Below are 23,361 nucleotides of genomic sequence, written 5' to 3'. Positions count from 1 at the left end.
GCTTGATTTCTTGGTTAGATTTTTGTGTTCATGAGCATGTTTTAACAGAAGCATAAAGCAGGATTTCTTGGAAGGTACATTTTTGGCAATAATGGAATTGAGGGAGGCTGCTCATGAGCATTTGAAACCTCCTAACTCTACTCTTCTAGTTTATGTTTCGTTCCCATCCCTCCTCTTCATCCTACCCCACCCCTCCCTGCGCCGGTGCTACCCCACCCCATCCTGCTCACTCCCCTCCTTCCTCAGAGAAACCAGCCACAGACACTTTCTTTCTGTGTGAAGGGGTTTAACCCAATGAACAATCCTGTCTGTCTTTCCCAAAATAATTCAGTGGGAGAGGGATAACGGAGTGAGCCAGGGAGATTGGAGCAGCGAGGTGCACAGCTCCTGGTTATAAGTCTTGGGAGTGGGAGCTCTGCCTGCTTGGACCCACAGCCTTTAGCTCAATATACAGCGCATTGCTGCCTGCCTGAATGCCTGACTGACTTGACTGACTGACTGACTCTCCCTCCACTGTTTCTCCGTCTCGCTCCCTCTCTGTCCTGCTCCCTCAGTCCTTCCCTCCTACTTTCCACCCTGGAGAGCGAGAGCTAACAGATTGGGAAGGTGCTCCTCAGACCTGCGTGTGGACAGCTTGAAGACAGCACTTAGAGGATTTTTCACTCTCACTTTAATCTGCTCTCTCACTTTTGCCACCTCTGCCGAAAAAGCACATGGATGGACTTTGGTTTGTTTTGTTGGAAACAGTAAACTAAAAGCTGAACAGACTCCACCTGGAGTTATTTAATTTTCAACTTGCTAGGTTGTTTTTTTTGTGAGCACGTGACCAATTTTGGGTGCCAGCTGAGCTTTGCAAGAGGACAACACACTTTTTGTATGCATGTTCAATTGAGTATCTGATGCTGTTGCGTCCCATGGGAGACACTCGTGGCTGAAGCAAGGAGGGAGGTAGAAGAGATCCACCTGACGCTCACACCTACCGCTGCTCTTATCCAGTGCAATCCCCCCCACCCCCCTCCCTGCCCCCTCAACGCTCTGAACAGAGAAAGGTAAGTCTTACCTGCCCTGGCTCCGTCAGCATCCTCTCATCCTGTCAGCTGTTGTCCTTTCTTTGTTGTCGCTTTTATCACATGTGGCACGAGTGGCCCAAGCCAAAAGAAACAGGAGTGGAAAAAAGGAAAGGAGAAAAAATTAAAATAAAAAGCAGACGCAGAAATATCTTAGTCATGGGACCTGCATAATTCTCCTCAGTCCTAAGCTAGTGCACAGAGTAGCAGCTTGCAGATTAAAAGAAACCGGTACAGTTTTTTCATCAAGCTCCCACCAGGACAAACATATTGAATGGGCACTCATTACACTATAGAATTTGTGGATGTGATCCCTTTATTAATTTACTTTGGGGATCCTGAATTCATCTGTAATGAAGAAAAAGGAACCTTATGTGTGTGTGAGATGTTATTGATTACTGATTCAGTCCTGGGTACTGGATTTTTCAGGTGTTGGGGCTGAGATTTTGTTTCATCAATACCCACATACTCTGGACTATCGTTGATTATGTTGAAGTGGGCGTGGTGGGTATTTGGACTGATGGGGCAGTGTGTAAGTTGGATATGTACAATGGCATTTGCTCAATAACAGAAATTCTGATTAAGAGGAGTGTCCTGCATGCAGTTAAATGTTGTGTTTTCAAACTTGGACATAGTTTTTTTCTCATATTGCCTATTCGGTTTGCATAGACTGCAGCTCGTTGGATATTTTGGGAGTTTAACGGCATATATAGTGAATGGAATGTACCAAAGTAAAGGAGTACAACAAATGGACACATGGCCCTCTCTTCTCTTGTCTATCCCTCGTTCCCCTGTTGCTTCACTCTGTCCATCCACTGTGACGCCTCTGGCAAGTGACACTGCATTCCATTGTAACGACATCCCTTCATAGCAGCAGAGAGAGAGGAGAAATTGCCTTGACTTTGAGTCTTCAGGTATCACGCATGACAAACTTTCGATAGGCAAAAATGAAAAGGGACAAGACCAAGGGGAACAATGTGCTAAAGACTAGAAAGAATTCCAAAACGCATGTTTTGCAGGGGAGATACATCTTTCCACCACGTGTTTCAGTGCACAGACAGCAGACTTTCTTATCAATGACAAACTGACAGAGATAGAACGAGGTAAACTGAAAAGGGAAAAGACCATTAAGAAACAAAAACAAAGTGAAAAGATTAAGAGAGAATTCCAAAATGCACGCTTTGCAGAGGAGATACATTTTTCTAACACGTGTTTCAGTGCACCAGCAGCAGGCTTTTTCCTTCTTTTTTTTTTTTTTAGCAAAAGGAGGGAGACGTGAGAGAGAGAAAGGTGTAGGGTGAGGTAAGAAGAAGGAAAGAGGGAGGGGGGCAGGGGGGAGAGAGTCTGGAAAAGACAGTGGATGGTTTTCTGAAATCAAAAAACATTTGGCAGCACTGCTTTATTTCATTGGCTTGCGGCACAAAAAGAAAATTCAACTGGATATGTACCTGTGTGTGTACCGGTGTGTGTGTATTTTCGTTCCACATGCAATCATACATGCATGGTCCTAGCTGGCATCAAAGTGTGTTACAGAATCTTCAAGAGGAGTGGGTGAATGGATACACACCAAGGTGTGAACTCTCCTCCTGGCACTGAGCTGCAACAGGAGTACTCAGGTCTGAGAAGCTGCTGGTGCACAGCAGCGTCTGCTTTACTTTGTAAAGTATATTTGCCCATAAAGTTCAGAGCCCTTCATATAGATTTACTGTTTTCCACTCAGCTTCCCACCTTCTCTTCATTTGCATTAAAGTACCTATACGTGAGGAGATTTATGTTCCTTCTCTGCTTTTGCCGGTATCACTTGCCTTTTTTCCTTGGCATATACTCTCCATTCTTGGCATATGCATGATTGGCAACATTGGGTTGTAACCATGGTAAGGTCATGCCACTGACTGGGATTCTGTGCTCCCAAGTGGGCGGCACCTGATCCTTTAGTTTGTTGATTGTGGTTACAAGCAGCTCAAGCGTGTTTGCGTGCTGTAACATCATTTAACCTTAAATAACAACCTCCAACCAGCTGCACTTTCAGGGCTTTTGCTACAAGTGTTGAAGCGTGACCAACTATGTACAAACAACGGTCATGCGGTATGCACAGCAGCACACACACAGCAAAACTTTATACCCTGTGCATTACAACAGGGACCTACAAGGATTCAACAGTCCTTCACACAGACACACACATTTCAAACAGATGAACACTCTCACGTAGTGCTTTGCCAAACCGCCTGCTCACACAGCGCTGAGACTCTCACGCCCCACTGCTGTTACTTTATAGGCCTGAACGTGTTGAAGACGGGTGATTTTAAGACCCTTAACTCAACATCCAGCTCTTTGAGTTTTTGAAAATATTTGAGGAAAATTCCTGTTCCCAATGTCAAGGACTTATTTATGGCTCCTTACTGTACTGCTCCTCAGATCAGTCTATGATTAAACATCTCTTATCCTAGCTTCATCAAAGACACACAGTACAGTAGATAGGAGAAAAGGTTCAACCAGTAATAGAAGGTGCCAAGGCCTAAATACCTTTTCTGGTTTGTAAAATATCCTTCACCTTGTTTCCACAAGGGGGCAGAATACCAGGCAGTTGACTGTCTCACACTAACACAAAGACATGGCTGCTTGTAGTGAAGGGAAACCTGTTGCTGTATTTCTGGAGAATCCTGAGTCTTTATTATTTTATTTATCTTAAAATAATGTCATTCTGATCTGAATAATCTCATACCAATCATAAAATCAATATATCAACGAGATTTCCTTTTTTCCATTTTACTCAAGCATCATCATTGCTTATTCACATCATTATTGACTTAGAGGGTCAAAGATATTTTCACCCAGCCTGTCTTGACTTGTCTTGTCCAAGGACGCCAGATTTACTTTTGAGATTTTCTCCAAGCTTTTGTGTGTCACATGAATGTAAATGACTTTCCCCTGGATTTAATTTGTGCCTCGGTACATGTTTGTTTATGCTTTTGCCTGAGCGTGTATCAGAGTGCACATGTGCTTCTGTTACTCAAAGTGTTGTGCCGTTCTTGCAGGAAATGAAGGAGAATGCCAGTCATTCTCAAAGAAAATTAAACGCCCACTTATTCCTTTACTTCCCTTGAACCCAAACACCTTCGGAACACACACACACACACACTTCTCTCATCTGTGCCTTTTGTTTCGTAGGTGAAAACAGGCCACTCCCTTAATGGCTACACCAACAATGAGTATGTTTTCTTAAAGGGCACTTTTCAGCCGGAAGCCCATGTCTGTAATTACAGCCCAACATGCACACACACACACACACACACACACACACACACGCACCCACACTGTAAGTGTGCACAATCTTCAGTTTGTATTGTAAGGCATGCTCACTGGTGCCGTTGATGAAAAGAATGAAGAATTGCAGCAAAGGGCGGTGGAAACAAAATACAGGCCCTGGTCTTAATCACAGTGTGACCCATAACATTCAGGATTAAATGGCTGGATTTTTTTTTTCAACTGAAAGGGGGGGAAAAGAAAAGACAGACATGAAGATGGAAACATATCTTGGCACGCAGATTCCTTGAGATTTTCATCTTGTCTCCCATTACTTCCTTTTTGCTTGGTTTGTTTATACTCTCTAAGCTTGTTTGCACATCATTGGTATCCATTCTGGCCTGGACATGTAGCTAATATATGTGATAGTCAGTCAGCTATATGGCAGATGGTGAGTCTGCGTAAACATACGGCCCTCTGGAGAGAAAGGATGAGGACATTATTAATCAGGTCCCTGTTTTGAAGGACGTGGCTTTGGCTCTAAGCTTTTTTTTTTGAGACTTGAAAAAAACCAGAAAAGGGAAGCTTAACTCCTTAATATTTTTCTCCTCGTCAGTCTCTCATTCGTTTGTCTACCTCTGTCTTTATTTGTGTTTATCTGTCTCCCACTTTCTCTTTCATTCTCTCATAACTGTGTCTGGACCAGAGGGAGTTTTTCCACTGCTCTGGCGGCAACAGGGGGAACAGCGCGAGAGAGAGAGAGAGAGAGAGAGTCAGGGAGAGCAAGCAGTGGGAAGGCTTGGCAGACGCTCGTTGTTATTTTTCATCTACTTCCCATTGACTCTGTCAGCGGTGGCTCAGTCTTCACAGGCTTAGAGGGGCTTGATAAACAGGCCTTCTTCAGCTATCAGAGGGAACTTATCGTAGGCACACTTAGCAGACAGAAGCAGGAGGAGACATGGGACCTTCGTCATTGCCATTTTTTCAACTTATAACATTCTGCTTGATTCTTGACTTTTGTCATGATCTCACAACTTCTTTATGCTTTTCCATATATTTTACTATTTCAGACTACAAATCCCTTATGAATCTAAAGTTTACTGCCCTCGAACTAAACCTCCTGCAGTGAACAACCTTGTTCCTCAATGTCAGGCATTGCTTTCTGTCAGTGAAGCCTGAACAAGGGGCAGAAACCAAGCCAATGGGTAAAAACACGATTGAGCAATGCTTCCTGGAGTCAAGTCTTTACTTTCCCAACGGTTTGATGTTGTTTTTTTTCCTGGGACAGAAATTTATGTTTTCAATTCCAACAGGAACAAACAGGAACAAGAGCCTCAGTGCTTATCCAGGAACAGTGCTGTTCTTTCTTAATGGGATATGACAGCTCATGCTCTACCGCTGAGGCTGAGTGTTCCCTGATTCAACACTGGACGCGAGGAAGAAAGAGTTTCCCTGTGTCTTGGAGGATGTGTTTGACCCCTTCGCACACTGGTCTTAGTAGGGGAAAACCCTGCAACACCAAGCAAAGCTAATTGGATATATTTTTTTTATGTTTGATTGGTTCAGGTAGCTGTACAAATGAGCATGTGTGTACAGTACATGGGGTAGGTTTATTTGCCTTTGAGTCTGCTACCTCTCCTTCATTGCCCTTTGTTTCACCGTCTGGCAAGAATTTTGTTTGGGGCTTCCAAAAGCAGGATGTTAGGCCAACTCTTAACAGGGGTCAACTCCTCAGAATAAAACTCACATTATCCCTCTTTTCATCTCGTTACAGACGTACTCCCCAAGCCAACTGTTTATTTTTATTATTTCACTTCAAATGCAGGATGGATATATCTCTCTCTGATGGGTCAATATTGAGAAAGAGATTGGAAACAGCTCTTCAGAGACCATTTTGAAACGCTCCAGACTTTGTTATTGTTCAGTCTGAGCTTGATTTAGACATGCGCGTAGGTGTTCGTAGAACGAAAAAAAGAGAACCGGGGTTATTGTGATGTTATAGCTCCCTTGGAGGGGGATAATAAAAAAGCATTTCATTCCACAGAGCCAGATTTTTGGAGAAGGAAATGGATGCTTGCTATGTGACACATGTATTTGCACTCCTTACTCATAGTTTTTACAAAGTCTTTAGTAGAAGACAGCACTACCATCAATCAGCAGGTTTAGTGCTACAAGCTACTTCTGTTTAAACGTGTAGCTGCGAAAGAAATAGTGTGACAAATTGAGAAATACACTTGTTTGATTTTTCTGTAGAGAAGATCCATACCAGTTAAATAGCTCCCTTAAATCTGACAAATATTCCAGCCAACAATAACCTTATATTGTTCTATGATTTTGAGTATGAGTATTACTGAGTATGTTGTGAAGTAAAAACCCAACCACATATATCTGCAGCCCCCCTTGTCTAACAAACAGACCCATTAGCCATTTTCTGCCCAGATAAACGCCTACACTAGCTTGCTCACAGCGCTCCTCAAAGAGATGGATTTAAGACGACTTATCCCCCACAGTGGACCACCCTAGGCTTTTTAAAGTTGCTTTTGAAATTTGTCACACTGTATTACACATTTCAAGAGGGCAAATTACACCAGCATTGGTTCATACATTTTTTTGTACACTATGATGTATTTACAAAGGCGCTGTATCCATGTGAATAAAACACTTAAAACAAACACATTGGACAAAACACAAACATTAGCATAAGCCATTACAGTATCTCAGGGTTGTTGGATGCAGGGTTCTCACAGACTTTATGTTTAAATGGCCTTGGCTTTGAGACTTAATCCTTTCTGCACAGACTTTGAGCCCGTTGAGCAACATGTGTTTCATAATGCAACACTCGGAGGTATTATGCTGCGCACAACACAACCAGTCCTCTAAGGCTTTTGTCCTAATAATTTCCTGTAATCAGTAGCAAAGTAGTGAAATCATACAATGGAAAAAAAAAAACCCAACAACTTTGTGCTCATTCCAGCTTGTTTGAGGTGAATGCATTTGAGCATTGCTGCATGTGTGTGTGTACTTATGTGGTCTTGACTCCATTTCTCTTGTTTCTTTTTATCCCTACAATATAAGTGATTGTTCCTGGAGCTAGACAAGAGACACGATGCAGTTTGGAAGTGTTGCAAAGTGCTCAAAGCAGCTGTTTTTTTTCGTTTCATGCTTACAGGATAGGAAGGGTTATGGTCTTGCAAACAATTTAGGATGGGATACAAGTGGTGTCGAGTTTCATTGAGAACATTTGAGATGCTGCACAGTGAAGACTTGGATAAACAAACACGAGCCTAATTGGATGAGCCATTTGCCTCTCCATTAATCATTTGCTCTTTGGTTTGTCCATCAAAGCCATCTTTTTATGGAAACACATGCAAGCAAGAAATTACAGAAGAATTTGTTTTTAAAATGGAAATTCAGTAAAGATTCACCAACCCAACGCTGTAAAACCGCCATAACATGCACAGCAATGACATATCCTACAAATAAAAGCCGGTTTATAGCTCAAACTAATCCATCCATATGGGACCAATGCTGCTACACTTTTCTATGTATGACAACAAGATTGAGGAGATTGGAAAGCAGCTGTTTGCTGTTGCAACACAGAAGTAAAGGGGATCATTCAAAAGTGAGGAAGGTCAAAGATTTACATGACCTGAGATAAAGCATGGATGTTCTACAGATGATAGATTGCTGAATGATGTGATGGAAATACATTTCTCCACTTGATGATAACCATGTAAGTCTGCCACTGTGATTGGACAGTGAATGCTACACATGTAAGACCACTTCCAGGAGGATGTTCTTTGGCCAGTGAACAAAATAGTTAATTAGGTTGGGCTTTGACTCAATTACCACTCACTTTCATGTGGTTTACAGATGGCTGCGCACTCTCTCGCTCCACTTTTCCTGCCTTTTCCTTTACGAGCCGCCAGCATATAGTCATGTTGCGTTGCCTCACTGCTAATTTGAACCAGAGAAGTGGTCATTTCCTTACAGTGGGCCCCGGTCTCCTCTTCAAGCCGAAACAACAACCAGCCCAATGGAGCCTGAGCTGTATTAATTCCAAAGCTGGGCAGAAAAACTGCACAAACCAAAGTCTTCCTGTCTTGTGGTGAAAGTGCGATAGGGATATGGGAAGAAGGAAATAAGGAAAGAGGTACGTTGAAGAAACCATGGAAATTGGAAGGGGCGGTATTTGGAGAAAAGAGGCAAGGAGAGGTGTGAGCAGAGGAAAGACTTGAAGGTAGAAGAGACAAAAAAATAGGAAACAAGCTTGGACTAAGGAGCAAAAAGTTTGTAGCAACCGTGTGCTGCCTTTGAACAGGATTTGATATGCAGAAACAAAGAATCCACGCTCACTCTGGGGGTTTGCTTCAAATCTAGGGTTGTCACAATACCAGACTTTTAAACTTGAATACAGAACCAGGAAAATGTAAACTGTTTTGACACTAAGGCAACTGTTTGCTCCCAGACACGGATCATTCCTTTCCGAATTACTATATGCTTAAGTTTGCCGCAACCTCTCTACTACACCAATGTTTATTTACCCTGTCGGAAACACCCGGGCCATTCCCCAAGTTGAGCAACGAGCTCAGTAATACCCAAGAACTTCTGCAATCAGCTAAACTTTCTATGCTGTTAATCTCTGCTGGGAAGCAGAAATCTGGGTAGTCTTGAGCATTTAGACAATACATTTAAGTCTAACAGTGCTGCCTGTGTGTTACGTTATTTATTCAGCAACAGAGTTATTTTTAGTTCATTCCTGTAAAACAGATTATGTACATTACTTTCCCGTCATTTTCTTCCGTCAAGGGGACGAGACATGGCTATCCCTCGTAGTCTGGAAGGAAGAGGAGGGATAACAAGTAGGCGGAAGGGAAAGATGAGGATGCAGACATGTCCGCGCCAGATCTTAACAGTGAGAGGATGTGTCCTGAATGCTGTGTCTCTGCCATATGAAATCCTGCTAATTCAAACCTCATGTTTTGCAGCAAAGAGACAGCGCAAGGACAACAGAGTTAGAGGACTTCACAGTTACCTTGAACGACTATGTACAGTGTGACACAGCCACATAACCCTTCCTTTTGAATTTTCCTTAAGTACGAGGTAACCTTAAGGATCTTTTACCTTATTATTTTCCTTATACTGTCATTGCTGTTAACAGTGTTGATTCCAAATGCAGCAGTGGATTTCTGAAAGCTCAATGTCATCTTAAACTGCCTGCACAGCACAAGACAGATACCAAGCAAGCTGAGAGACTAGCTGGTTAATATCATGGAGCTACAGGGACTACATTTGTTAAGCAGTTTGTGATGAACAAAGCAGAGCTAAAACAAAGTAAAGGCCTTTACTGTTTGGTTCATCCACTCCTAAAATCAAGACAAAGAGAGTTTCAATTGTTGATAAAGGAGCTTCGGAATCATACTGATCACTTCCAGGTGTATTTCAGGATGTCAGTGGTCCAGTTTGATACGCTGCTAGCTTGACTGGAACCACACATTAAAAAAAGAACACCAATTTCTGCTGGCAGTATGTTTGAGGTAGGGACACACAGACACACAGGGATAGATGGGAAAAAATTCAAGATGGAAGCACAATTGACACAACATTGGATCATATTTCTTTTTAAATGTAAGGCAGTTTCAGATGGAAAAGAAAATGACTCAGTGTCCACAGACCTTGATACTCGTGAATACTGGACTTGTCAAACATACTATTCAACAAAAGTTGTAATGCTATGCTGTATTCGCTAGATTAAATTTACAATAAAAGTTTGGTGAGACTTTAGCTTTTCGGCAAATAGCCAGAAAGGGTACAAATAACAAAATTTCAATCATCATTGTCATTTTGGCAGGAGCCTAAAGACTAAAAGATATTGCGGTTTAGTCCACCTGATAGATGTTATTGGGTTGAATGATGTAACATGTAGCATACAGTGTGTTTTTTTTTTTTTTGGGGGGGGGGGGGATTCAACCATTGAATGAACTAAGATCCATGATGTCTTGGCCTTTGCTGCATTGATTGATCGGTGGGCTGTGGCTCAGTGGTAGAGCCGGTCGTATCTCAACTGGAATGTCGGGGTTTGATACCCAGCTCCTGCAGCCACATGTCTAGAGTGACCTCTTGCAACACAGTAAACCCCAAGTTGCTCACACTGATTATTCAGATCCCGGATGAATTGAGGAACTTTCCCTGTTGGTCCTTTTTATGAATGCATGATACAAAAAACCCTATTACCGACATTTCTCCCAGTTTTGTGTCTCTTTATGTTCTGATGCATAATTAATTTTGATCAAAAAATAATCTGCTGTTTTTGTTGGAGGTTTACTCTAAACATGGTAGCTCAAGTGATCAGAGAGTGGTGATAGTTGAACAGTCTTAGCTGAGAGCTCTTCCTACAGAGAGGTAATGCTTTATTTGTGAAACTCACACTCAACCACACAAGCTGACATTCTTTACCAAATCCTTCTATGTAGCGATGCAAAACTAAGGGGGAAAATCATCAGATTGTGTTGGGTGGTTGGTGGGTGTGAAGCACATTTGGACTTCATGCAAGAAACAATGTGTTCTATTAAAGACCTGCCCTTCAGTTTTTGTTCTTGTACCATACTTGTTCTTAATAAAGTGGAATACATGGAATTTGCATTGATTAATCTGAAAATGTCTTCCATGTGACAACTCTTGCTTTCATCCCTTCCCATTACACTGCTCTCAATACGGTGTGTTCAGAAAGGATGGGGGGAAGCAAAAGCGTTAGTTGTAATTCTGCCAGGGTCAAAAATTGTTCAAATATTTCTCAGCCCTGCCAGACACATGGCATATTCCCATTCCGCCTGTCTGTGGATTCAATTCAGTCTAGGACATTTTGATTCTATCTTCTGTTGTGTCCTTAGCACTTTGGCATTTTGCTTGGATACCGCCTACACATCTTTTCTGTCTATTGTCAAGTGATGGCATAGCAACACTGTTGGCAGAAACCATAGTTTGCAGAAACACAGCTGTGTTCTCTGTGCAGGGACTGAAACTTTGTGTCTACTCTTTCCTGAACATACGCTGAGCTTCACAGAGTCAAGGTGCTGTCATGTTTCATTGACGACCTCAGATGAACTTAATCCTATGTCCTTCTTGGGTTGTCTCTCTCTGCATTTCTCCAATGGTCCATCATTCACTCCATAGAGGGCGTCTGGAATGTGTCTGTAATCACTTTTGGTGCATTTTTCTGCAACAAGAGGGGAGCTCAGACAGTAACGCAAAGTGTGTACAATGAGTGGGAGCATATGTAGAGAGAGAGGCAGGCAGACAAAGTGGTAGTGATGTTTTTTCGCTTACAAAATCATCTGATCTACAGATAATGGAATTAATACTGGCTTGGCAATTTCTGTGTCGTTGTACAAAAAAACATCGTTGTTCTGTTGACTCATGATGATTTTGGAAAACCCAAGTTTTTAAAACTCAGTCGTTTTGGTCTCAGTCTAGACTCCCTTTATTTTCACATCTGTGCTCGTGCGATAAGCAAATTGTAGGAATTGCCTTATGAGTGTAAGAGGGCAATTGTGTGCAGGAGAAGGGAAAAAAAAAAGAAAAGTAGCAAAAATGAGTGTGACCACTGTGGGAGATGTGGTATACATCAAGAAGTGACGGTGGAAGTGGAGGAGTAGGGGAGAAGCGTTTTTTTTTTTTGGGGTGGATGAAAGATATTTGGCATCTCTCACGGAAACAGGGTCTGGAGCTGGCACACATTCACACATAAACACATAACATACAGACAAGCAGAGGACAGATACCAGCACCCATCACTCAAACAGCATTTAAGGGCCATTTATGTCATTCCAACAAAAACCTCCATTGGTTATGAAACGATGTCCAGGGCAGACAGCGCGAGAGAGAGTTATGGCACGGGCAGGGATCGGGAAAGGGGGCAGTGGACAGAAAATACAGGAAAAGTAAGTCAGACAATGTTTGTTTTTAAGTCTGTGCTGTGAATCGTTCTCTTGTGATTCTTTCTACTAACTTCTCACTGACCTCTGAAGTCTGGAAAAATGATTTAGTGATAGGATGGATATCTGAAGGGTTTATATTCATCTCAGTGCTACCAGAGATCAATTTAGTTCTTCCCACATCAAAACATACAATATTTCCCACTGCGGTAGTTCTTTGGACTTGGAGGTAGACATGCAACTCTGTGTCTCAAATACTGACCTTTGGCAATGAGTTTGGCAACCTATTACAAAAGAAAATACTTTATCCAGTTTGCTACCATTATCCTAATATCACCAATCTCTCTCTTGTGTCATCCCATCACCACTGGGCTACTGGTGTTGGACTCCCTCACCCTTCTCATTGACAACCTAAACTACCCTCCCCAAAAGACATGACAGACCAGATCAACATGTAACAGGAAAAGAAGTGGGGAATGTATCTATCTGCCTCACAACTTTAAATCTCCATCCAAGGCCAACAACCCCATCAGCAGCATTGCATTCCAGTGACTGTTATTTCGGCATTATGTCTATTTACACTGCTCTCAACTGAGGCTACGGAAAGCCGTCTAAACACAGCGCTCTCATACCAAGCGATCCTGGCCAGTGTTAGCATAGACGGGTGAGTGCAAATATGGAGCAGAATGACTTCAGATAATCGTTGCTACTTGACTCTTTCTTTATCTACAAATTCTACAAACTCTTACTTTATCCAAGCATGCAAATTACCAAGTGCATTTAAACATCCACTTCTAGCTTTGTCAAACCATGTGCGTAATAATTGCTCTGACAATCTGGGCTTGAATTGACTGATTTTTGCCTTCACTCAACCACAGTGTGATTGAATGGGATTTTTACATTGAAATCAGAAAAAAAATGTTTTCTATAATTGATGCTTTATTCTACAGTTTTCCCTTTAACTGGATCTATCCTTTACAATATGTATACCATCATCATGAACAGGTATGCACAGCCTCCATCATCATTCAAAACTGTTGCTTCTGATTAACAGAACATATACGAGCTGGTTCTCTTTTATACCCACTTACCCCATCGTGCACCACCTCCACCTCAAACACATGTCAAGTTTTCTTAAGGTTTTTGTATGAGTCCATGTTTCTGGTCCCCATCTTGTTTTGTTTTGCACAGAAAAAAAAAGTGTTGGGGTTTTCGCTCCTACCTCTCTAAACCTAAGTAAACAGGCTGGCTTCCAAACCATACAGAGTCGCGCTGAAGAGACGCATCAGACGGGGCCTGGGGGTTATGCTTTCTCAGCAGTGGATGAGTGATTTGAGGGGAAAGAGCGGTTTGTGTGCAATTTACATACACGGGACTTGAGTCATCCTGGGGTCATTTGTGGGCTGCAGGCGCCCATTCCTTAGACTTTTTACAGACAGTTAAATCTGTGTTTGATGTCACCTCATCCCCATGTGTCCTCTGATTCATTTTCTATTCAAATCTTGCTTTTCAAGAGTGAAATTATATAATTATGTTTGCATTTGAGAGGGAAGAGTGGGAAACAGAGAAAAAAACTGCAGAAGGGGAGACAATAGATGGAAACAAGGCAAACAATCCATTTCCATTGCATACTGCGTGCCCTTGGAGCACAGATCTCAAATTGGGTTGATGATACCCTTAACCACCTCCCTCATCTCTGTGTTGCCTGTTAGCATAATGTTGCTCAACTGGAAAACAACGTCAGAAGTCCTCCATCTGGATGCAGTTTATATCTCGTGCCAGTTTGAGTGGGAGTGATACAGAGACCTCCAAGGCGTTTAAAACAACAGCAGTTCACAGTCGAGATGACTGGTTGCATATTTCCAGCTACTGTAGCAATAAACACACTCACACAGAGACACATGTTCACGCTCAGAGGAGCCCATGTATTTAACAGTTTCACTGATATAAATCGAATGTCTAGCGACTGATTACTTTCACAGTCGTGGTAGGGCAGAAAGGTATTGAAGAGAAGTTAAAGTTCTGACTTGTATGGCGAAAAAGAGTAAAATAGTACAGCATGTATTGGGCCCATGGCAAGTGCAGCGCTGGAATGTCCCAGGGTGTTTTTAATGGAGTTTGTCTCTCCACACCTGTGGAACTAATAGCGAGCCACTGAAGTCAGATGTCCTATGAAAATATTTTGTGGAATGATAGAGGGGGAGAAGGGGGGGCACGGATCAGTTCGAAGGTTCATACCTAAAGACAGGCGTGTAGCTTGGCGAACGCCTAGGATTTCCATTAAACTGCAGGTTTGAGGAACAAGATAATTGCTTTTGCAGAGACTCCAGCCTGAACTCTCTATCCCTGGTTCTCATAGTCGGACTCTGGCCCATGTGCTGCAAAAATCTTTTAGAAAAAAGCACAGTATCAATGCATGCTGCTGCTGTTTTCAAATTAATAGAGGAATGTCAATTTGGTATAGATGGTGTTGGTGGAAACCATTTTATCCCTTGGAAAAATTTTACATTTTCTAAAAAAAACATGTGCATCTTTTACATGAAATTGAATCACTGTGTCGATTAAACTTGTGCTCCCAAGTTGCATGACACAATTTCATAGCCATTTAAATAATAGCGAGATGCTGTCAAGTGGAAAAAAACACAGTTTTCTTTCTTTCTTTTTTGTGTTTCTTTTTTTTGTGTTTGTTTTGTTTTGAGCTGACAACTGTGATATGCCTTTAAAGGTTTTATGAGGTCAGTGAGGATTAGAAGCCAAAATGCGGTATGGAAGTGGTCCTGGTAGCATTAGAGGTTTGTTTGAGGCTTTCCACTGATGCAATCACTCGGCTTGTTGCTGCCTTTTTCACTCTTTGAAGTCAGTGATGGCGAAAGTTATCGGAAATGATCTTTAAGAGTGTCTCTTGCAATTTGGGAGTGATTTATAATGATAAGCTTGGGATGGGGTCTTTTACGCTGAAAAGTAGACATGCTTTTGTTAGTTATTTGGCTAGAAAGTATTTGCCAATGGCTTTCTGTTACGATTATAGTTCTATTAATTTTTACTTCATCATGTGCCACTTAATTAAAGCCTGTGCATGAGGAAGTCTATATTTTTAGAATGATTCCCACTTGGATTTAGAGATGGCTATGTTGGTAAGGCAGATCTCTTCATCTTCATGTTGGACAAGCAGATAATTTAGCCTCCCAAACAAGGAGACCTGGTAAACTTGGGTAAATCCCTGTAGCACCCTTATAGGCGGACCCGGTTCTAGTACAACATGACTTGGGGTGCATCTGAGATTAAAGGGGGTGCAGCTACAGTAACCAGCAACAGAAATAAAAAAAAATAGCGTAGGTGTTATAGGTCCCACATGTGACAGGTCACCTGCACCTGTCATGACCATCACATCATGGATGTAATAAACACGATCTGAGTCACTGTTGTCATTTCAAAGTCGTAATTACATTATTGTAAGAAAAACAAATCTATGGTTATTTTGTTGCGTCCATTCAATTGAGGTTGCAGAAATTTAAAATGTGGGTGCAATGCACCCTTTGCAACCTCGTAGAACCGGGCCTGCTTATAGGCCGTATGTGAACTAGACATTAGAAGTGGCCTGATACCCATTTGTTTCATTTGATTTATCCTAATTAAACCATAATCGAGTCAAAGTTTTAATACTGAAATTACTTTGTTTCATGACTTTGTACCTGCAAAGCCGTTCACTTCTTCAGCCTCAGCTCTTCTTTCTGTTGAGTGCTTATAGCATAATATACTAAGATAATGTGCAAGGTAAAGGCCACTAAATGTGGACAGAAAGCATTTAAGCATGATGACATTCATTTGTCTCACAGCACCAATGCTCTACCTATACAGACTCAAAGAGCCATATGATTCATGGTTAACTTAAAGGGCTATTCAAGGACAAATATAAGCCTCATTGTTCAGTGTTATTCTTTCAACAAGTAATTTTGTTAGTCAGTAAGTCAATTAGCTTTTTGTAAATTTAAATAGATTTTTTTTGCATTCACTGGCCCTGGCAGAACAAAAAAAAGAGAAAATCTGAAAATATTCTAGCTTTAATAAGCATAAAGACATCAACAGATTTGTTTGCCATAATGAAAAACCATTTGGCCATGTTTGTGTATCTACTGCTGGGTGTCTGCTTTAAGAAGTGGTGGTGGTATGTTAATTAGCAAGTTTTTAGAATTCCTTTCCTTGATTAGGGTTAGGCCACTAAAAACATACCATAAATGCAAATTGGACGCTGTCTACACCAGTGGTACTCAAGCTTGCCTGACTCAGGAGCCACATTGACGAAGTCAGAAAATAATCAACCAACAAGTAGACCCACATGTCCCACAAACCAAAATTGTCCCTTTCTTCCCTTGAAACAAAAAAATAATACATTTGAGAATAGGGATAGTGGTTATGAGTTATTAAGAGATTAAAAGCATTATATGTAGAGCAACTGCAATTATTAGTTCTGATAGGGGGGGGGGTTGTGTTTCAGTGAAGTCTGTTGTCTCACAACCAGAAGGTCGGGGTTCAATGCCCAGCTCCAGCAGCCACATGTCGACGTCTCCTTGGGCAAGATACTTAACTCCAAGTTCCAATGCAGGGGATTTTGGCACATTTTTTTGGGGCGCTACCCACACGTTTAGCAGTGTTGCTCATTCCATGAATGCACGATCCTTACAAGTTATACCTCGTTGTAAAGGTGACTAATCAGGCTTTCCAATGATATAAGATACAACACATATTAGTATTATTAAAGGGGGGAAATAATTGACCAAAATAATGTTTCCAGACTTTTTTTGAGGAGTTTATATATCAGCAGTACTCTAAAGACAGTTTAATAAGATTTAAGGCCTTTGGAGTAATTTTCTGTTATCACAGCAGGTGATCAACATGCTTTTTGATGATTACGCATATGACAGTAATCATCATAAACTATGCATGCAGTACAGCATAGGCAGCAAGCAGTTGCAGAAAAATGTCCAAAGTAGGAGAATCTTCAGTTTTAACTAGAGACATCACATCTACTGGATTTCTCTCTCTTTCGTTTCTTCTTACTCTGGCTAAATGAGTTGGCAAAAAATATACAGATTAACAAAAGGTTGGAAACTAGACTAATCCGTGAATATACCCATCCGAGCATCATCTATGTGTGAGAAACCCTTTAATTGATTGATGCGACTTGCAATGAACAATTTCTGCGAACAATGTTTTCCTTTTTATATACATGTGTTTTCAAGTAGAACTTAAAGAGCCACAAATAGTCACAACAGAGTGACTGGCTTGAGTATTGCATGTCTCGTCTACATAATATTTTTAAGTGACAGAAATCCTCAAATCATATGATGATGATGATCACTCAAGGCCACAAAAGGCAAACTCAATGACAAGCAATAAAGTAAATCAAAAGTCCGTGGCACACTGGAAATAATGTAACCATTTTTTTTTATTATTGTGAGCGCACAACGCAACGTTTAGCCAAGCTTCCTCATGGTTCGCCTCAGGTGAAAAATAATTAAGTTATTCACAGTGTGCCACGGACTTCTGATTTATTTTTCATGGTATGTTCCTGCAACCGTGCGGTCCTGAGAACGTGTTAAGGCTGTGCACGTGGTACCCTGTTGGCCATTAAGAGAATCAATAAAGGTTTAGTGATTTCCTTTTTACTTGTAATGTCAAAAACATTTTAACACGATGTAATGATAGTATCAGTTTCCCAACACTAATGCAAAGCTTCTATATACTTTGTAATACTGACTTGTCCTAATGCAAATACCACTCTCTTGTGGTAAAGAACCAGCAGAGACTGGGTGACAAGGGTAACAAACGTAATCCTTGAACGCAAGTGATTTTGGATTTGACCCTCTGACCTCTCCCAACTGCTTAGTAATTGGTGACATTTCCTTGTCACAGTGCATGCTCATTTGAGAGAGGTGATGGTCTGGTGGTATTTGACTTACAGGTGCTAAACGGGGGGGCAGATGATGTTAAGGTATGTGACAGACTGGAGGGCAGACTGGAGGTTCAAAGCCAATCTTAGCCTTTACTGACTGTGCTAAAAGTTCACATTTCACCCAGATGGACTTTCCTCCAGGAGAGGTTAAACAACAGGTGTTTATTAAGTGATTATTTCTCAACAAGGCAACTGACATAGTGCCTTCAAGACGTGTTGAGTAAGTCGGCTTTGATGAGAGGAAACAAGAGCCCTCCCTCATTTCCTGCCCATCTTCTGTCAATAGAACGGAGTTAACAGTGGGCAGACAGAGGGCGAATAACTCCCTGGATCTAAGCCATCTATCCTAAGCCGTGGCAAAGTGCCGAGCTGCCCCATACCTCACAACTCTTCTCTCCCCAGACTTTAATCTTCATCTAACTTTGATATCAAAGACAGAATCACTAATGTGGGAGGAATAGAAGAAAGGAGAGTGTGAGAGGTATAAAAAAATCTGGGGGGAGTAATGAGGGAATAATCTGTGAATATGGTTTCCAAAGCTGTGTTGTTTTTTTCCTAAGAGAGCGTGGAGATCAAAAGATGTGGTGCGTTTCATGTTCGCAGACCACAATGAATGCAGGAGCTGAGGTTTCCTATGGCGGCCTGCTCTGTGTCTTCCCGAAGAACTCAAGCAGCTTTTCCATTTCTCTCTACTGTCTCTCCCCCATTCTTGCAATTAATCTGCTCTGTCATTTGTTGGAAGTAAGTCTGGACTTTGCTTTGAGTTCCCTAATAAGTCTGCAGATGATATCTTTTGCTCTGACAGTTAAAATGGCCCTCTGTTAAACCTGTCTGCCATGTGGATCCATACTACCGTTCTACTTTCAATGAAATGACTCGAAAAAGCATCGAATAATTCACAGACAAACTTTCTCAGTCACATTCTGTTGCCATGAAAGGATCAGGGGCCGTATTCACATAGCTCCTTAACACACTTAGAGTTGCTCCTAGTGACAAAATTCTAAGAACATTCTTAGAATCAGGACATTTTCGAAGAATTTCCCCTTAAAGTTAAGACTAGATCCTGGTAAAGATGAAAGTCATTCACAAAGTGTCTTAGCCCTTAAGAGAGCTCCTCAAGTGTACAACTGTTAGGAGTAGTGAGGATGACTTTCAACAGTCTTAAGAGTTTCTCAAGCTGGGGAGAAAATGGAGAAAGGTTCTTAAAACACATGAAGAATATTATTGACTCATGGGCTGAACAGACAAAAATGATCTGCGCAGACATTTCAATCCATCTATGACTTTTCTCATTGAAAAGAGAGACATGCATGTTGTGTTTCTCTGCATGTGGTTACCTCCACAGGTGCATCCAATCACTGATTAAGGCTCATGTTGATATCGCTCAGCATGTGAAGCAGCTGCTACAGAAGTGGCCATGTGATTTCAAACATCTTGTAGGCTATATACTTTTAAAGTGCGTCTTACATTTTATCACACAGATGTTAATTTCATAGTGTTCATAATTACACAATGTCTGACTATATTCTATGATTTCCTTTTTTTCTCCATTTTGTTGGATTAACCAATCACAGCTTCTGAAAACAAATGTGTCATACCAAGCAACAGGGTTAACCACACCTCCTCACTGAGATGAACGTTTCTGTCTCTTCCTCGCTCAGAGTTGCTCTGAGTTCCCAAATCACTCCTAAGCTTAAAACGCTTGCTAGGATTTTTTAAGCTAAATTAGGAGCTCTCTGAGAGGATTCTCAGAATATTTAACAGAACATAAAGTCTGCTGTGTGTACAGTTTGATAGACCATGTCAAAGGGTGTATACCAGAGGAAACAACACGTTTCCACATCGATGATCTCACTCAAACACTTTGCACTTGGATTGGAGGCATCTGCCCATGGGGCAAGACCACATGGTCAACCTGGTCTTAGTCACTGTTCCCGTCCCATTTTCCGACCACACTTGCACACTCCACTTAGCGCGTATTTGCCAACTGACAACTTGTAAACAAACTTGGTGAAAGAGGTCACTCAACACCCACTTCTCTCTCAAATCCCTCTTCATCCCTGCCATTCCTTATTTTGGCGTGTCGGCCATTTCAGTTTGTTTGGAGTAATAACATAGCTGAGACTCCCACCCTTGGAGAGATTTAGCTCACTGGAAGAAATGAATATGACTTCATGAGGGTATACCTTTCACTCTGTCCTCTTTTTTAACCTTTAGCAACCCTCTAAGACCATTTATGTATCATACCACACAGACGTTTCATTGTAAGTAATTCATGTACAGCAGGCAACAAGGAAACATGTTTTGGCCACTTGAGGGCAGTGAATATAACACCACAATAAGCATTTACAATTTTGAAGTATTTTTTCTGGCTGTATGTTAAGATTCAATATGCCTTTTAACCTTTATTATTATTTACATCCAAATACTACACTGATAACAGGCGAGATGCAAACATAGTAAAATAAGACAAGTTAGACTTTCTTTCTGTGACATGGCATGTGTAAAGCACTTGTGCCTGCTTAAGCACTGTGTAATTAAAAAAAAAAAGTGCTGTATAAATAAAGGTTATTATTATTACTGAGATAACCCAGTATTGTCTGTTTGAGGGGAGGAGCTGGTAAGTGTATAGGGTACAGGGTCGCCCTTAAGGGGGGGAAAAGGTCAAGAGGGGCTCATGAAGGTTAGCAAAAACATAGTCCAGCCTAGATTTAAACAACAACCCCCTAACCCTAAAAAACAACAACTATAAATACTGACCATTTCTAATTGACGCAGAAATAGACATTTGATTTATTGTTGGACGTGCCCTTTGAACTTCACTTGATGTCTGACTGTGTAGGTCATGCCAGAGATCTGCACAAAAGTAAGCATGGAGGCTAAGGCTTTTTACCTAAACAAACTTTGTTCAGTCAGTGCCAAAAGAAGATCGGAGCCAAACAAAGAAGCAAATGTTAGCCAGGAGGTTAGCGCCATTGCTACTGATCCAACACGCATGCATTCAAATTATTAAATGACATCCAAGGGTCTGTTCACTCAGGACCAGCTATTCCCATGGGCAGGCCTGGGACCCCTCCCAGCTAGTATGTCTGAAGTACCGTAGAATATCAATGTACTGGTAATGTATCAAATTGTTGTATACAGGTATCACACAGTCAGCTTTTTAGGAGCTTTTTCTCAAAGATTAGCATCAAGATGTGAGCTGTAAAACCTACAACACTGAGCTCAAATTGCCATAATACTCTGTTGAACTGAAAAAACTCAAGTGTTTGAGTGGTTGAACATTTTCTGTGTAATACAAGTGAATCATTTATACTGTGCATTGAAAATGTTATCTACTATAGATATGAAAGAGTTACTACAGCAGCTTTAATAGGAAAACTCTCAAAGGTTAAACAGAACATCAGCTGCTCGCCCAGATGTTTCAAAGGTCAGGGCATTTTTTTTGAAGAACATGTGCACCTTGTTCTGCCTACAACATCGGTCTCTGTTTCTTTTTAGATTCATTTGCTCTGGATAAACTCTGTCTTTTAAGAGCCTGGCCTCTGCTGCCTCCCTGCGTAGTTTCATCTTTCCCTACCACTTCTCTTGTGTCCAAGGATGTGTCTTATTCTCAAGTCTGTGGTGTAAGTTTTATTCCTCTCTAACTCTCATATTCCTCCCAACCAATCCTCCCGTCCCTATCCAGCTGCCAAGTGGAGACAAAGAAGCTGCTTCAGCCTTCCTTTGGTCTGGTGATTATCTAAGCGAGGGCCCATCAATCTAAACTAACTCCAGACTCTCAAGAATGTCCTCTTCTCCTGGCTGCCAGGTTTTAGATAAACACAAATCTGATTTTGAGAAACCAGCCCTTAATGAACCATTATAGGTGCATGCAAGCTGATGTAGCCTCTTTACACTTATCATAACCTGCCAAATGGTGCTCCATTATTCTAGATAGACTGATATGATGTGATTAAAGGCACCGAGCAATGATCCCAGTATTCAAAAAGAGAAAAAATACTTCCTCAGTGTTGCTTTATTTCCACGTAATTCCAACCAATTGCTTCATGATTCTGATGTACAATGAGAAAGTTGTTATTGCGTCTGGCTTTGTGAAGGTTGAATGTACCATATTATTGGCTCTTGGCAGCACTGCAGGAATTCCATGAGGCAGGTGAACAAGGAAATGGAGTTCATTCAACACTACACAATTATCTGAATGTTTGTTGTCATTAAAAGTTCTTTAGTTTTTTTTCTGCCTTTACTGAGAAACAGCACTCAGACTTGACATTCAGGGGAGCAGACCAGGCACTTTTGAAGCCCACGAACTATAAATGCGTCCTGAGTTTTTTTCATTTACAACAATGAAAAATGTGCAAATGATTCCTTTTTACTAAACCATACTTTGTATACCACCTTTCCTACAGCATACAGAGGGATTTAAAAGTCATATCCAGATTCTTGAAGTTTGCATCATTGTTATGCAGCTAGCTTTTGGTCCCCTCTAAACTGTCCCAGACTGACAATGTCGAGTTTCTTTGATCTTCAATGTTCGTCGTCCTTGTCTCATAGCAACTTGAACATTCCATTGTGTGTCTCGGATCACCTCCTGATGACTGGGATGTGGAGATAAGAGAAAAGGAGGAATGAAGAGATCTGGTTTTAATATAAAAACGGCGACCTGATGAAATCAATCACACTAAAGGGAACTGAACAGGGAGTCACCCGGATCGCGATTAGTGTCAGGAGAGTTGATGGGTGTTGACAAGACGGGTGGGAAGGTCATAGGGGGAAGCAGTGTCAGCGAGGGAGAGATAAAGAGAAAAAGGATCTCTTCTTTCCCCTCTGCGTCGTAATTTCTTTGGGGGGGAGGAAATATTAAGTTAACCCCTGTATCTACCACACATGCTCAGCCTGAAATCATTCTTGACTGATGACAGTGACAGCTAGGGAAGAAAGTTGCAGTGGCAAAGTTGATATTAGCAAGAAGAAAACAGGCCTAAGGCCTGTGTTTGCTAAAGTGAGTTGTATCGCAGCCTTTATTTTTGAAACTGTGAGCCCTTTGGCGGTAGTCTTTATCTTGGCCCCAGCTGTAAACCTGCAACATCTCATTTAGCAACTTTTTGTATCCTTCTGTTCATTATACAAACTGTGACTATTGAAACAAGACACAGTGCTCTTG

General features: G+C 41.4%; 1 protein-coding gene across 1 annotated transcript in view; it reads left to right on the top strand.

Annotated features, from left to right (window-relative positions):
* Positions 1-262: 262 nt before the first annotated feature.
* Positions 263-23,361, top strand: part of col8a2 (collagen, type VIII, alpha 2) — a 47,440-nt gene continuing 24,341 nt past the window's right edge. The window contains exon 1 of the mRNA XM_061059374.1: positions 263-1,049. The gene's annotated coding sequence lies outside the window, so the exon portion shown is untranslated. The remainder of the gene's footprint in view (positions 1,050-23,361) is intronic.

Source organism: Labrus mixtus, chromosome 16 (assembly GCF_963584025.1).
Source record: "Labrus mixtus chromosome 16, fLabMix1.1, whole genome shotgun sequence".
NCBI classification, from domain to species: domain Eukaryota; kingdom Metazoa; phylum Chordata; class Actinopteri; order Labriformes; family Labridae; genus Labrus; species Labrus mixtus.
The sequence above is the reverse complement of the archived record's forward strand: the minus strand, read 5'-3'. Positions and strand labels throughout refer to the sequence as shown.